The sequence below is a fragment of the Grampus griseus genome, assembly GCF_964374135.1.
Source record: "Grampus griseus genome assembly, chromosome: 8".
NCBI classification, from domain to species: Eukaryota; Metazoa; Chordata; class Mammalia; order Artiodactyla; family Delphinidae; genus Grampus; species Grampus griseus.
In genome coordinates, this window is record NC_139002.1 from 58,455,406 (window position 1) to 58,468,041 (window position 12,636).

General features: G+C 54.6%; 1 protein-coding gene across 7 annotated transcripts in view; it reads right to left on the minus strand.

The window, feature by feature from the left end:
• Nucleotides 1-12,636, minus strand: part of P2RY2 (purinergic receptor P2Y2) — a 40,358-nt gene that overhangs the window by 10,180 nt on the left and 17,542 nt on the right. For 2 of the 7 annotated variants that reach the window (XM_082659405.1, XM_082659399.1), the window contains exon 1: nt 6,507-6,761. The exons of 3 other annotated variants lie outside the window; for them this stretch is intronic. The gene's annotated coding sequence lies outside the window, so the exon portion shown is untranslated. Of the gene's footprint in view, nt 1-6,506; nt 6,762-12,636 lie in introns of those variants that run through there. 2 more of the 7 variants (XM_082659400.1, XM_082659402.1) reach the window with 2 other exon arrangements.

Consider the following 12,636-nt stretch of genomic DNA (forward strand, 5'->3'; position numbering starts at 1 on the left):
TTCCTTGCAATCTAAGAACAGTACCTGCCTCGTAAGTTTGTCGAGATAACTAAAGGAGATGATTTAGACTCATTTTGTGAAATAATTAAAAGAGATATGATTTTAGCACGTGAAGAAGGCAGGGAGGATGGGGGTATCCCAGGAAGATAAGAGGGGCAGGAAACCCACAGGTATTATGGGCAGAGAAGCAAGGTCACAGCCAGACTGACCACAGATCAAGGTTCCCACACTGAAGGCTATCCTCAGAAGGGAGGGCAGCTTAGGATCCCCTGCAGGACTTACACCCCACCATACCCCATCACTCACTCACCCTTTACAGGGGCTGCCATACCTACACCTGTCCCTGTGCGGGGCACTTAGGGACTCTGAGGTGGGTCAGACCCTTCCGTGATCTTGAGGAGCTCACTGTCAAGGCTGAGGGTGGAGGGAAGAGGACAGGGGAAGAACCAGAAACAGTCAGCAACAACTTAAGGTGATGAGAGCTGAAGGAACCAAGAGGGACGCTAATGGGAATGGGGGGCGGGCAGTGATCAGGGAAGGCTTCCTGGAGGAGAGGACACCTGCCTTTGGAAGATGGGTAGGAGTCAAGAGGGTGGAGAGAGAAGAGGAGCAGAGTGAGCAAAAACTGGGGCAATATGTTTGGGAAACTGTCAGTCATCCCTGTGGCTTGAGGGGAGTAGAGAGGACAAGGCTGGGTTGGAGGATAGGAAGAATCTTGGAAGTCATCCTCTGCCCCCTCCCAAATGTCCTCCATGGGGCTGAAGGCCAATAGGCCCCCAGCATTTTCTGGTGTGCTTTCTGCACCATGAACACTGGGGCTTGTCTGGGGAAATAGCTGAGGGCTAACCTCAGATGTCATCAGCAGGTGCTGTTGTCGTGTGAAGCCTCTGCAGCCTCCGCTGGAGGCCCTGGGTCTCTGTAGCCCCTTCTGGAATCTCTCTCCCCCTTGGGAGCCCTCAGGATCCTGACCGTAGGAGCCACCCATTGGGGTTGAGCTCAGAGCATCTGAGTGTGTGGGTCTCAGGTCAGCTAGGCTGGTCCTCCCACCTTACAGATCAGGAAACTGAGACTCCTGAAGAGGAAGGGGCTTATCAAGGTCTGGTCTTCTAATTTTCAGTGTGGGGTTGAGCACCCCCAAACCCACTCCAGGGCAGGACTCCAAGCCATCTGATCCACCTCTGACACAGCACAGCCCCGCGCAGTTGCTAAACTGAACAAGTTCAGAACCACAATGCCCTGGACCCCACCCCAACCCATCACACTCGAACGTCTCCAGCCATACTCAAGAGGCAAGAACCCTGGGTTCAGGCTCCAACTTGGAACCACCCATGCTGTGCAATCTTGGTCAAGTCAGTTCCACTCTCTGAGCCTCAGGTTCCTCACTGGTCAGACAGGGAGAATCACTGCTACGTAAGACAGCTCATGAGGAATGAGCAAGACAAGGGGGGCAGGTGGGTGCTCCGTGGGGCTAGCAGATCATGTGCTGTCCTAATGTGGAGGCTGCATCTGCCCATCTTGGCAAAGAGACCCCGAACACTTCTCAGCAGGGGGACTTACCAGGTGACCTAGCAGAGGAGGAGGGGTCATGGTCAGAGGAGTCAGGGAGGCCTCCTAGAAGGGGCCGTGATCAGGTCTGTGGAGAAGCAGGAAGGGTCCAGTTTCGGCAGAAAGAGGGAGAATGGAGACCCCAAGGTAGAAAAAGGGACAAAAGTGTTGGCCAGGATATACGTGAGCCTGTGATTCTGATTGTCTCACTCAGAGTGCTTCCAGGATTTGGAGTTCATTGGTTCTTACAGTCCAGTTCCAGGAGTCTCTGGTTCCAGGAGTGAATGCTAAATGTTTCTTCGCTTCTGTTATTCATTGCTTCTGACAGTTTTGGTTTTGAGATTTTCAGAACCACGGGAGTCTAGACTCTCAGAGTAACACAATCATAAATCGCTTTCCCAGGAGTCACTGTGTCTTAACAAACACTTGCTAATACCCCCATATGCCCAACCTCAGAAAGACCCTGCAAACCCAGACTCAGATCAGACTCTGTCAGGCCCTTGTGGAGCTCCAGTCCGGATGGGGAGAAAGACACAGACATGGACCAAGTCCGCTTGAGTGATTAAGCCATGACTAAGGGAAGCCCTGGGGATATGGAATCCAGAGTAACCTCTAACTGGCGTGGGGATGTAGTCAGGGAGAGCTTCCCTGAGGAGGGGTCATTTGAGCTGGGACTTGAAGGATGATATGGAGTTTGTCAGGTAGACAAAAATGTAGGAGAGCACTGAAGGCAGAGGGAGGAGCACGTGCAAAGACGCCGTGGTGTGACAGCGTGGCCTGTCGGGGGAAGACTGGGGGGTCATGTGAAGTTGGAGTGGAGGGTTAGGTGGCACAGAATGTGGGAGGGCCTGAGGTCTCACACGGAAAGGCTTGAAGGCCGGGCTGAGGCCTCAATCCTGAGGAAAATGAGGAGCCCTGGCAGGGCTTAAGCAGGGAAGGACATGGTAGGAGGTGATCTTTGCAAAGATGGTGCCACATGGAAGTTGGATAGGAAAGGGGGGGTCAGAAAGGAGGGATCGGGGGCTTCCCTGGTGGCGCAGTGGTTGAGAGTCCGCCTGCCGATGCAGGGGACACAGGTTCATGCCCCGGTCCGGGAAGATCCCCCATGCCGCGGAGCGGCTGGGCCCGTGAGCCATGGCCGCTGAGCCTGCGTGTCCGGAGCCTGTGCTCCGCAACAGGAGAGGCCACAACGGTGAGAGGCCCGCGTATCGCAAAAAAAAAAAAAAAAAAAAAAAAAAGAAAGAAAGGAGGGATCAAGAAGGAGACTACACACATAATGGTCCAGTGAGGGGAGCTGATCCCTTGGCCCTGGATTTCCTTGTGAGATGGAAAGCATCCTTGCTGGCCCACAGCCCAGCCACAGCAAGACTCCTCCCACAAGTTGAGGCTGGGGAGATTGCGTGCTCACCAGGAAGCTGTAGCAACACCAGGATCCTCCCCAAGGCAGGGGGAGGGGAGAGGAGAGGAGAGGGCCCCAGGAAGACTGAGGGAGGCCCTCCTCCCATGCTCCAGTGCCCAGGCAGTGTCATTGTCACTGTGATGACAGGGCACCAGGGTGGAGCACCAAGGAGGAAGCAGCTGCCCAGAAGGGCCTAGGTTGCCCATCTTCCCAGCAGGGACTCCAGCTACTCACTGGACCAGACACAACTCAGTCCTTGGAGATGGCATGACAGAGGAGTAGAGGAACCCCTCTGCTCAAGAACCAACTGTATCTCTCCATGGAGCAAGATCTTTCTCTTCTATTATACACCTAATTTCACCTGGTCATTCATTTCCCAAACACTCACTGGCACCTTCTCTGTACCCAGCCTGTGCTGGGTGATGTGGACAGAGAGGGACAGTGGGCCCGGCCTGACCTAGTCCTGCAACTGACCTCTAGGATGAGTACAGAGGTCAGGGAAGGCCCCCATAGCCAGTCTCCCAATGGCTGGGAGAGGCCAGACCTGAGGACACAAAGGCAGGCCTAAGAGGAAGGTGTGGGTCAAAAGGTACACCAGACAGACCCACAGAAGGAAGCTGGGGAGAGGAAAGATTTCACCGGGGTGACTGCACCCCCTCTCACCCAGATCAGCAAGGCTTCTCCAGCCCTGTGGGCAGCCTGAGCAGATACTATCTTACCAGCAGCTGGGTAATCAGGCCACAAGCAAGAACTGAAGACGTGTTTTCAGGATGGAATTCAAACTTCCTTCAGCCTGAAAACTAGAGGACCTGGCCTCACCCAGATGGGGCTTCTGTCTTGAATGCGGAGGGATAAGCTAGGTAGGGCAGGTAGGCAGGAATCCCAGCTTTCACCAGCTTTGTGACTTTGGTCAAGGTGCTCTCTGAGCCTTTATTTCCTTATCTGCAAAATGCGAGTAATAATTCCTCCCTTACGGGGCTGGTGGAAGATAAAATGAAGTACATTTATAAAATGTTACTAGTAAGCTGTCTCTGCAGAGAGGGCAGGGAGAGGAAGGCTGTCAATAGTTAAAATTCCAATAACCAGCACGATCCCTCACTATTGCATTTGTGTTCTTGTATCGTCTTCAAAACGCATTTAGGTCTGTAAGTATCACGCGCCTCCCCTGTGCCTTGCATTTTACAGCTTACAAGGCCCTTTCCTAGACACTGTCTTAAGAATCCTCATAGCAACCTGCATCCGAAGATACAAGGACCATCATGCCCAATTTACAGATGGCAAAACTGACACCTAAAGGGGCACAGTGGCTCCTCACAGCCAGGAAAGAAGCCAAATCAAAGCCTTCACGGGGTCACCTATGAGGACTTGGTGATGTTCTCACACTCTTTTAGCTGGTCCTTGGAGGATCCAGAAACCTCAAAGCTCTGTGCACCCTGGGCAGGAGGAGGACAAAAAAGGAGGGGCCATAGTCTCACTTTGCAGTCCAAGCTTGGCAACCACGTGTGAGTGTCACCCACCGTGACACTCCAACCCCTCCAAACAGACCCCAGGACAGCCCAAGGTAAGACGAAGTGGAAAGTGATAAGCCTTTCATGCCAGCTGTCCCCTCCCCCCAGCCCCACATACTCTCAATTCAAGACTTCACTGGTTCTGGCCTCCTTTTAGAGGCTGGCAGGGCAAGAACTGTCCCAAGGTCACCCAGCGTGTTGGGGGCAAAGCTGGGATGAGATCAATTTCAAGTCTCCTGGCTCCTACTAGGGGAGGGAGAGTCCTAACTCTCCCCAAATTCCTCAGCAAGAGCATCTGAGGACTCAGAGAAGTGTTTGGCCACAGGGACAAGGGCTCCAACTTTAAATAATGCCTGGATGGGTCTGGTTCAATCTCACAAATGCCCTAAGCTTCTCGTACTCAACACTACTCAATCCATTCTCCACGCTGCAACCAGAGAGATCTTTCTGAAATGCTGTTCTGACCATGCCCTGCTCACAAAACGTCCAAGGCTCCCTATTGCCTTCTGGATGAAATCCACGTTTTCAGCTTGTGCACCCTGAGTCCTGTAGTGCCCCAGGACACACTGTTCTGACGATCTGTGCACCCATTCTGGTGACCTGATTCTGGTTTCCCCTTCTTTGTAATGACGTGGAGCTCCACTGTAGACAGGCTTTCACTGGGGAAGCTGGGGACAGGGGGCAGGGGTTAGGGGCTGCTGCTGCTCTCCCAGTTTAGCTCAGCATTGTGCAGGGTCCTGGCAACACAAAAATGAGTGAGACCCAGTTCCTGCCCTCCAGGGGTCCCCAGACCTTGGGAGAGGGAAGGAGGAGACAGACAGAGACCGTAACAGTCCAAGGTGGGACCAGGACTGCAAGAGCCCAGAAGAGGCTCCAACCCAGCTGGGGGAATCAAGGAAGGCTTCCCAGAGGAGGGGGCATCTGAACTGGCCTCCAAGGCTGGATAGTTCTCCAACTGAAGAAGATGAGAGTAGGAGGGCAGTTCAGGCAGTGAGTATAGAATATGCAATGGTCCAGAAGCAAGAAACTGACTACTGCGCAGATTACATGCATTTACTAGAGGGTGAAGAGTCAGGCAGGAGAGGTGGCTGGAGAAGGTGGCAAGGGCCAGTTCTCAGGGGCCTTGAGTCCCAGGCCAAGGGGCTCAGGCTTAGTCCAGTGGAAGTCCTGTGAAAGTTTAGCCCAAGGAGGAGAATGATTGGGATTTGGGTTTCAGGAAGTTCCCTCCAGGAACTGATCCCCCCACCCCCAAGCATTGAGCCTGCCCAGGAGGATATTTGTGTTGAACATGACCCACACACCAGCTCTACAACTGTCCTCATGTTCCACATCATTATTACTCCCCCTTTACAGACGAGGCCACTGAGGCTCAGAGAAGGGACATGCCTTGCCCACGGTCACACAGTGTACAAGGCACGGTGGAGTATAGCTCTCTGGGTCTCCAGAGAGCTTTCAGGGGGCTCTGTCTGCTCAAAGACTCTCTTTCCCAGCCGCTCCCACCAATAGTTAGCTGAGACTTTATCTGGGCCCCACCCTGACCCTCAAAAGCTCCCCATTATTCCAGCCTAGATCCCAAACAAAGTGGGCACTTCAGGCTGTGGGCCCAGGGAAGCTGGGGATGCATGATGAAAGGAACAGCTGCCATCAGTCCCACAGACTCCAAACTGGCAGTTCTGGTTCACAGCAGGGCCTGGCCCTTGGGTCTGGCTCCTGGCGACCCCAAGCCTGACACCTGCAGCCCTAGTTGGGGTGGGGAGAGAGGGAACTGTCTTTCTCCAGACTCATCCTTCGTACCGCAGCCTGCCAGATTAAAACTGCCCTGACAGAGGGTTAACTGTCCTTCTAGGCCTCTGCTCTGGCCCCCCCAAGTCTTGCCGATGCCCAGGCGAGGTTGCCCCCCAGAGCGCCCCTGGAGGGAGGGGGCTCAGCGGGCCTCCAAGGCTGGCCTGTCTCTGGCCCTGGTCCCACGCTGCCGGGGCGCCCACACCAGAGCACAAACACAAACAAGTTCCACAGGTTCAGCAACTCGACCCCGCAGGGGCGCACTCACTCACCCAGTGACAAAGACTTTCCCAAATACGCGGACGCACATTTACCCGGGTATCCGTGCACGTTCACCCGGGTATCCGTGCGGGTATCCGTCCACATTCCCCAAGATCGAAGCTCCAGTGGAGACCCAGCTCTACCACGGACCTGCCGGAGCGCTCACACCGGCTGGGAACCGCGCCTCCTCGGCCAGCCCCGCGCGCTCCGCTCTGCCTGCCCGGTGCCGGCTGAGCCGCCACCGGCCGCGTATCCGGGCCCGCCCGCCGCCGTCTCCTCGTCTCCGGGCCCTGCAGGCGGCCCGCTCTCACCTCGCAGGGCGCTCGTCAGCCCGCAGTGCCCCGGCCGCGACTCCCGGTTGCCAGCGCCAGCGTCCAGTCGCCGCGGCGGGGACCCACGTGCCTGAGAGCCCCGCCCGGCTTCCTACCCTGCCGGGTCAGGCCGGGGGCGGGACGGACTCTGGACAGACCCAGGCACAGCCATCACCACCTCCCGTCCCGACAGACACTCCGCCAACCACTTGGGGACGCTGCCGGGCGATAGGGCCGCGGGGTCAGGGCGTCCGCTTCGGGTGCTGCCCGGGGAGGGGCTGGCGGCGACTGTCCTACCGCCTGGGGACCGAGGCTCCCTGGGCTTCCTCATACGGGATGATGAGTGGTTTTCAGAGACGCTAAAGTTTTGCAAAGTTTGGCATTCTTGTGGCCCCTGTCGCTGCCCACCGCGAGACCTTCCCTGAACCTGTGTCCACTCTTCCCAGGCACCTTGCTCAGAGCACTCGCCTTCTATTTCCAGGAGGAAATCCGGGCATTCAGGGTTCTGACTCTCCACCTCTGGGGAGGAGGGTGGGGGGAGCTTCCCCTGTGCTCTCTGTGCTTAATCTCAGCCAAAAAGAGTCACTAGAAATTTCCTGAACACTCGGCTTTTCTTGGTCCATCATCTTCAGCTGCTTCCCTTGAGCTGCCTTCTCAGACGACTCCAGACACAGACATCACTCCCTTCTCTACCCTCAACCCCACTCCCGTGGCTCCTGTGGCCAGGGACCCTATGTCTGTCCCTTTCCTGGACTGTGAGCTCCAGGAGAGCAGGGACCAGGTCTGTCTGCCTTCTTCTCACCGGTCCCAGAGGTCCCAGGAGTTGTTCAATACTTGTTGGATGTTTGAATGGATGAATGAATGAACGCCCCTCTCTCTCTCTTTCTGGTCTAGGCGTCAGGAGTGCATGTTCTGGCTCAGCTTCAGCACTGACTCTGGGAGACCTTGACCCAGTTCCAGCCCCTTTCAGGGCCTCCTTTTCTGTGAATTAGAGGCAATTACACTCACCCTCCCAACAACCAGTGACCTTCCATGTATGGCTTTAGACAGTCAGTGTCTGGACCAGTGCACAGGAGGTCTGTTTCTGTGGCCAAGGAGCTTGCCCAGGGCCCTGGGACCTTGAGTCCTGCTGGGCTCCACATCAGCTGACTGCGGCCTGGCTGCAGCCTTGCCAGGAGCGGGAGCAGGGTGGACACACAGTCCTGTGTGGCTCAGCCGCCTCGGCAGTGCCCCAGGGACCTTCACCCGGGAGACACAAAGGCCTCTTGTCCAGCCTCCTCCACATATTGTCCAAGCTGGTCCATGCAGCTTCTAGGGGGCTAGGAATCTCTGTGGCCCCTACTTACAGAGTCCGGGCCTTGGGGTCTCAGTGTGCGGAAGGCCCCCTGGACACTGGAGGCCTCAGCCACGCCCCTTCTTTCCCCTCCCATCAGCCCTCTACTGTAACTGCTGTTTAGGTCCAGAGAAAAAATTCCTTTGTTACCATTATGAGGAGCCAGGGCTCTGCCGCAGCCTCCAGTCGACAGGAAGGTGGGCAGCCCAGGTTCTGCTCCTGCTCTGGTCAAGTCCCGTACTTTACAGCAGAAGAAACTGCATCCCTGAGAAACACAGGGTCTGAGCTACCACAACAGGTGACTTAGGCCTGAGGCACAGAGGCAAGGGATTTGCCCTTGAACACCACAGCCTTGAGTCCCATCTTGCCTCACCTCCTTTGATACTTCTCTGAGCCTCAGTTTCTTCTTCTGCAAAATGGCAATAATGATCCCTTTTTCAGTGGCCCATCTGGTGTCCTTTTTCCAGGGTTTTGCCCATCATCCCCAGTGACCTTGGTTCAAAGGGTTGGGATTCCCCTCTAATAAGGGGCTGGAAGTCTAGGTCTCCTGACATCTTTCCCTGGGCTTTGGAGATCATCCAGTCCAGCAGGCTCCAAATCCCCCAGTTGAGTCTCCTCTACTTAGGGCAGCCTGAGGAGCCCCCATCCCACTTCAACCTGAGCTCCTTTGCTTTTATCTTTGTATTTACTTACATTTTCTTGTAAGAGTTTGATGAACCATGATCCGGCTGGGAACTGAGGCCCAGCGAGTCCCATAGCAAGCCCCACACAAGGCTCCGTGACAGCTGGGTGGAAGAGCATGCAACCAAGCCAGGTCGCCGCGGCGGGGACCGAGGCGGGCTAGTGGCGAAGGCCCAGACACGTCATGGTCCCCACGAGGAGGGGAGACCACGAGAGGAAGCAGGGAGCAAGGCTCCATTAGCAGCAGCGGGTCAGGATGGGGAGGGCAAGCCCAGGAGTGCTTCTCGCCAGGCATTAGGAGGCTTCCTGCCTCTCCAACCCTGAGGAGGCATTTGGCTCTCTCAAGACTTCTCATCTTCCCTCTCTGACTGCTCTCATCTCCCCTGAGAAAACCCACTCTGAGAATTTGTGCTGGGGGTGGAGCCCCGGCCCCGGCTCAGGTCTTGTTGCTCAGCTGGGACGTGACACCTCCAAGCCCTCCTTCACAGGTGCCATTACCCCCCTTAGCCATTGCCTGCCTTACACCCTCTGGTGGCCACCACCACCCTCAAGATAAATCCTGGCTCTGCAGGCGACCACACCAGGCCTTTCCCCCCCCCCCACCTCCCCTCCTGCCTCTGCTCCAGTCACACTGCAGTGCTGAGCCCTCACTCGCCTCCTGCCTGGCACTTGCAGCTCCCCCTGCCTGTGCCCCTTGATGCTTCTCCACCCTTGGCCCTTTCCCCTAACTCCCCACCATGGCTCCTCTAAGTCCCAGCCCAGGTGCCCCATCAGGTACCTCCCTCTGTCACATCACTTACCACAGTCTTATCACCGTCGATATCTATCTCCTCCTCTAATGGGGATCTGCTTGAGGGTAGGGCTAGGGTCCCTCCTGTTCACAGTTAAATGTCCAGTACACAGCACTGTCTGTCACCCGGGCAACCTCAATGAATATTTATTGTATGAGTAAATGAGTAAGAACTCTACTGATCACCTTCTTTGTGCTTGTCATTGTCTCTTTTTTTATATAAATTTATTTATTTATTTATTTTTGGCTGTGTTGGGTCTTCACTGCTGTGCGCAGGCTTTCTCTAGTTGTGACGAGTGGGGGTTACTCCTCGTTGTGGTGCGTGGGCTTCTCATTGCTGTGGCTTCTCTTGTCGCAGAGCATGGGCTCTAGGCGCGCGGCCTTCAGTAGTTGTGAGTCGCGGGCTCTAGGGCGCGGGCTCTAGGTCGCAGGCTCAGTAGTTGTGGCGCACGGGCTTAGATGCTCCACGGCATGTGGGATCTTCCTAGACCAGGGATCGGACCCATGTCCCCTGCATTGGCAGGCGGATTCTCAACCACTGCGCCACCAGGGAAGCCCTAGTCATTGTCTTAAAGTATCTAATTTAATCTTCACCAGAACCCTAAGAGGTAAGTGTTATCTTTATCATTTTACATATAGGGAAACTGAAGTGCAGAAAGTGGAAGTGAATGTCCAAATCACACAGTGAGTCTGTGGTAGGTCTCCTGGGCCTGAAACTGCAGTGGGCTGGGAAGGAAGGCCCTGCTGAGTTCCCGGAGTGATGACTGAGCCATGGCACTGGGACCCACGCTGCAGCTCTGGTTACACAGGGCTGGGCTGGCTCCAGCAGCCTTGTCTTGCTAGCTCTCTGGACTGCTGCATCGGCCTGGACCATCCCTGCCTCCCTCACCGACCGGGAACTGTGCTTCTCAGATTTCCAGGGCAGGGGCCAGGCCTCTGATGTCAAATGCGGCCTGGAAGCTCTGGCTCTTGGCATGCCAAGATGCTGGCACCCAGGGGAGGCAGCCCCAGAGGCAGGAAGCCTGGTCCAGGCCTAGGCAAGCCTCTGTTCTACCTTTCTACGAGCAGGACCAGCTACATAATTTGAGGGACCCAGGGCAAAATGAAAATGCAGGCCCCTTATTCAAAAATTAGTATGAATCTCAAGATGGGACAGTAGAGCATTAAATCAAGTACAGGGACCTTCAAAGCATGGGTCAACGCCTGTGAAGCCAGTCCTATCCTCAGAACTTGGTTTCTTCATCTGTCAAATGATGGCCACCTGGCCAGGCAGTGATAAGGATGAGGTGGGAGATGTAATCAGGAGTTTCAGTGGACAGCGTGAGGTTGGGTAGGGGTCCGTGTGGCCATCATTTGTTGTTTACCTCCCAGCACTAACTAGCAGACCAATTCTTGTCAGGAGTTTGATTCCTCACACAGCTCCTTTTCATGAACTAAAAACTAAGGCTCAGGCAAAATGGCTTGGTCAGGGTCACACAGATACTCAGTGGGGGAAGCCAAGATCAGAGCCCTGGCCAGTCTCTCTGCAAAATTGGTGCTTTTTGTAACACAGGCAGAGAGAGAAGGGCAAGAGGGAGGGGGTTGCTGCTCAGGACAAAGAAGGCCACTGTGCAGACACAAAGACCTGACCACAGAGGCCCCTGCAGGGGCTGGGCCAGATGGGTGGATAGAAAAGCCCCTTGGTGACTGGGGGAGGTGCCAGGAGCTGCCTCCCAGCCTCTCCCTGGTTGTGATGGGGTTGGGGAGGAGGTGGCAAGCAGAAGCTGGGAAATGGGTCAAGGAGGAGAAACAGACTCAGGGCCAGGCCCCTTATCCCAACCCCAGGCCCAGACCACCAGAGCCAGAGCTCCCCACTCTGCCTCTCCCCAGCTTCTCCTGGGCAGCCTGCCAGCTGAAGGGATTCCCCCCCCCCGCACACCACCCACCACCTTGCTTTCCCCCACCTCAGTGAGAGTGGGGCTCGTCAGGGAGCTGACCATCTGACAGCTCCAACCTTACAATCCTGCTCAGAAACTTCTGGCTACTCTCCATCCCCCACAGCGGGAGGAAGCATAAGTACCTCAGTGTGTCATTCAAGGTCCTTCGTGACCTGCCCTGTTGACCTTTCCACACCCCCCCGTCCCCACTCCCTATCAGCCTTCCACAACCTAGTCACATGAGGCATCCCACAGTTTTCCAAATCACTCAGTCCGTTCACACAAAACCCTGCGTTTGCTCATGCTTTTCCTTCCTCCTGGAGAGATCTTTCCCCCTGCTCATTGCTGACTGGAATCCTTTCTCCTTCACTAACCAGTTCAAGGCCCCCTCTACCAGACAGCTTTCCGCTATCCCCACGGTTGGATGTAACCTCCGCTCTGCCCCCAATGTTGGATTCACCCATTCTTTTGCAGAGCTTACCCCAGTCTGGCTTGAGTAGTTTGGATCCATAAAGCCTGCCTGGAGGAGGGGGCATTTGAGCTGGGCCTTAAAGAGTAGGTGGACTTGACTGGTGGATGACAGTGGTAAGCAACCAACAAGAGCTCACAGAACCAGCTCTCTCTCAAACAGTTTATTTAAATCAATCTATTTGGTTCAGATAGCAAGGGGTCCATAGTTCAGAATGGCAGGAGGTGAGTGTGGGGGGCCGGGTCAAGGGATAGATAAACTGCAAGGGCCAAGTCATGACAGGTTTTATATGACATACCATGGACATTTTTTTGTTTGCTTGTTTAAAACACACCTGAATTTATTTCTCAGCTCTATGGTTTACTAAGTAATTCTGCTTTTATCTTTATTATTTTCTTCCCTTTAATTACCTTGGGGTAGCTTTTCTGTTCTTTTTCTACAATCTTATTAAAGTGAATGCCTATTTTGTTTCTTGGCATTTTTTTAAATAACATAAGTATTTAAAGCTATGTTTTCCCTCTGAATTTAGCTTTGGCTGCACATTGTACGTTTTGATATGTAAAGTTTTCTTTATCATTATTTTATAAATAGTTGGTCATTGAATTTTTTATTTCTCTTTGACCCAGTAAAAGTCTTTTTAG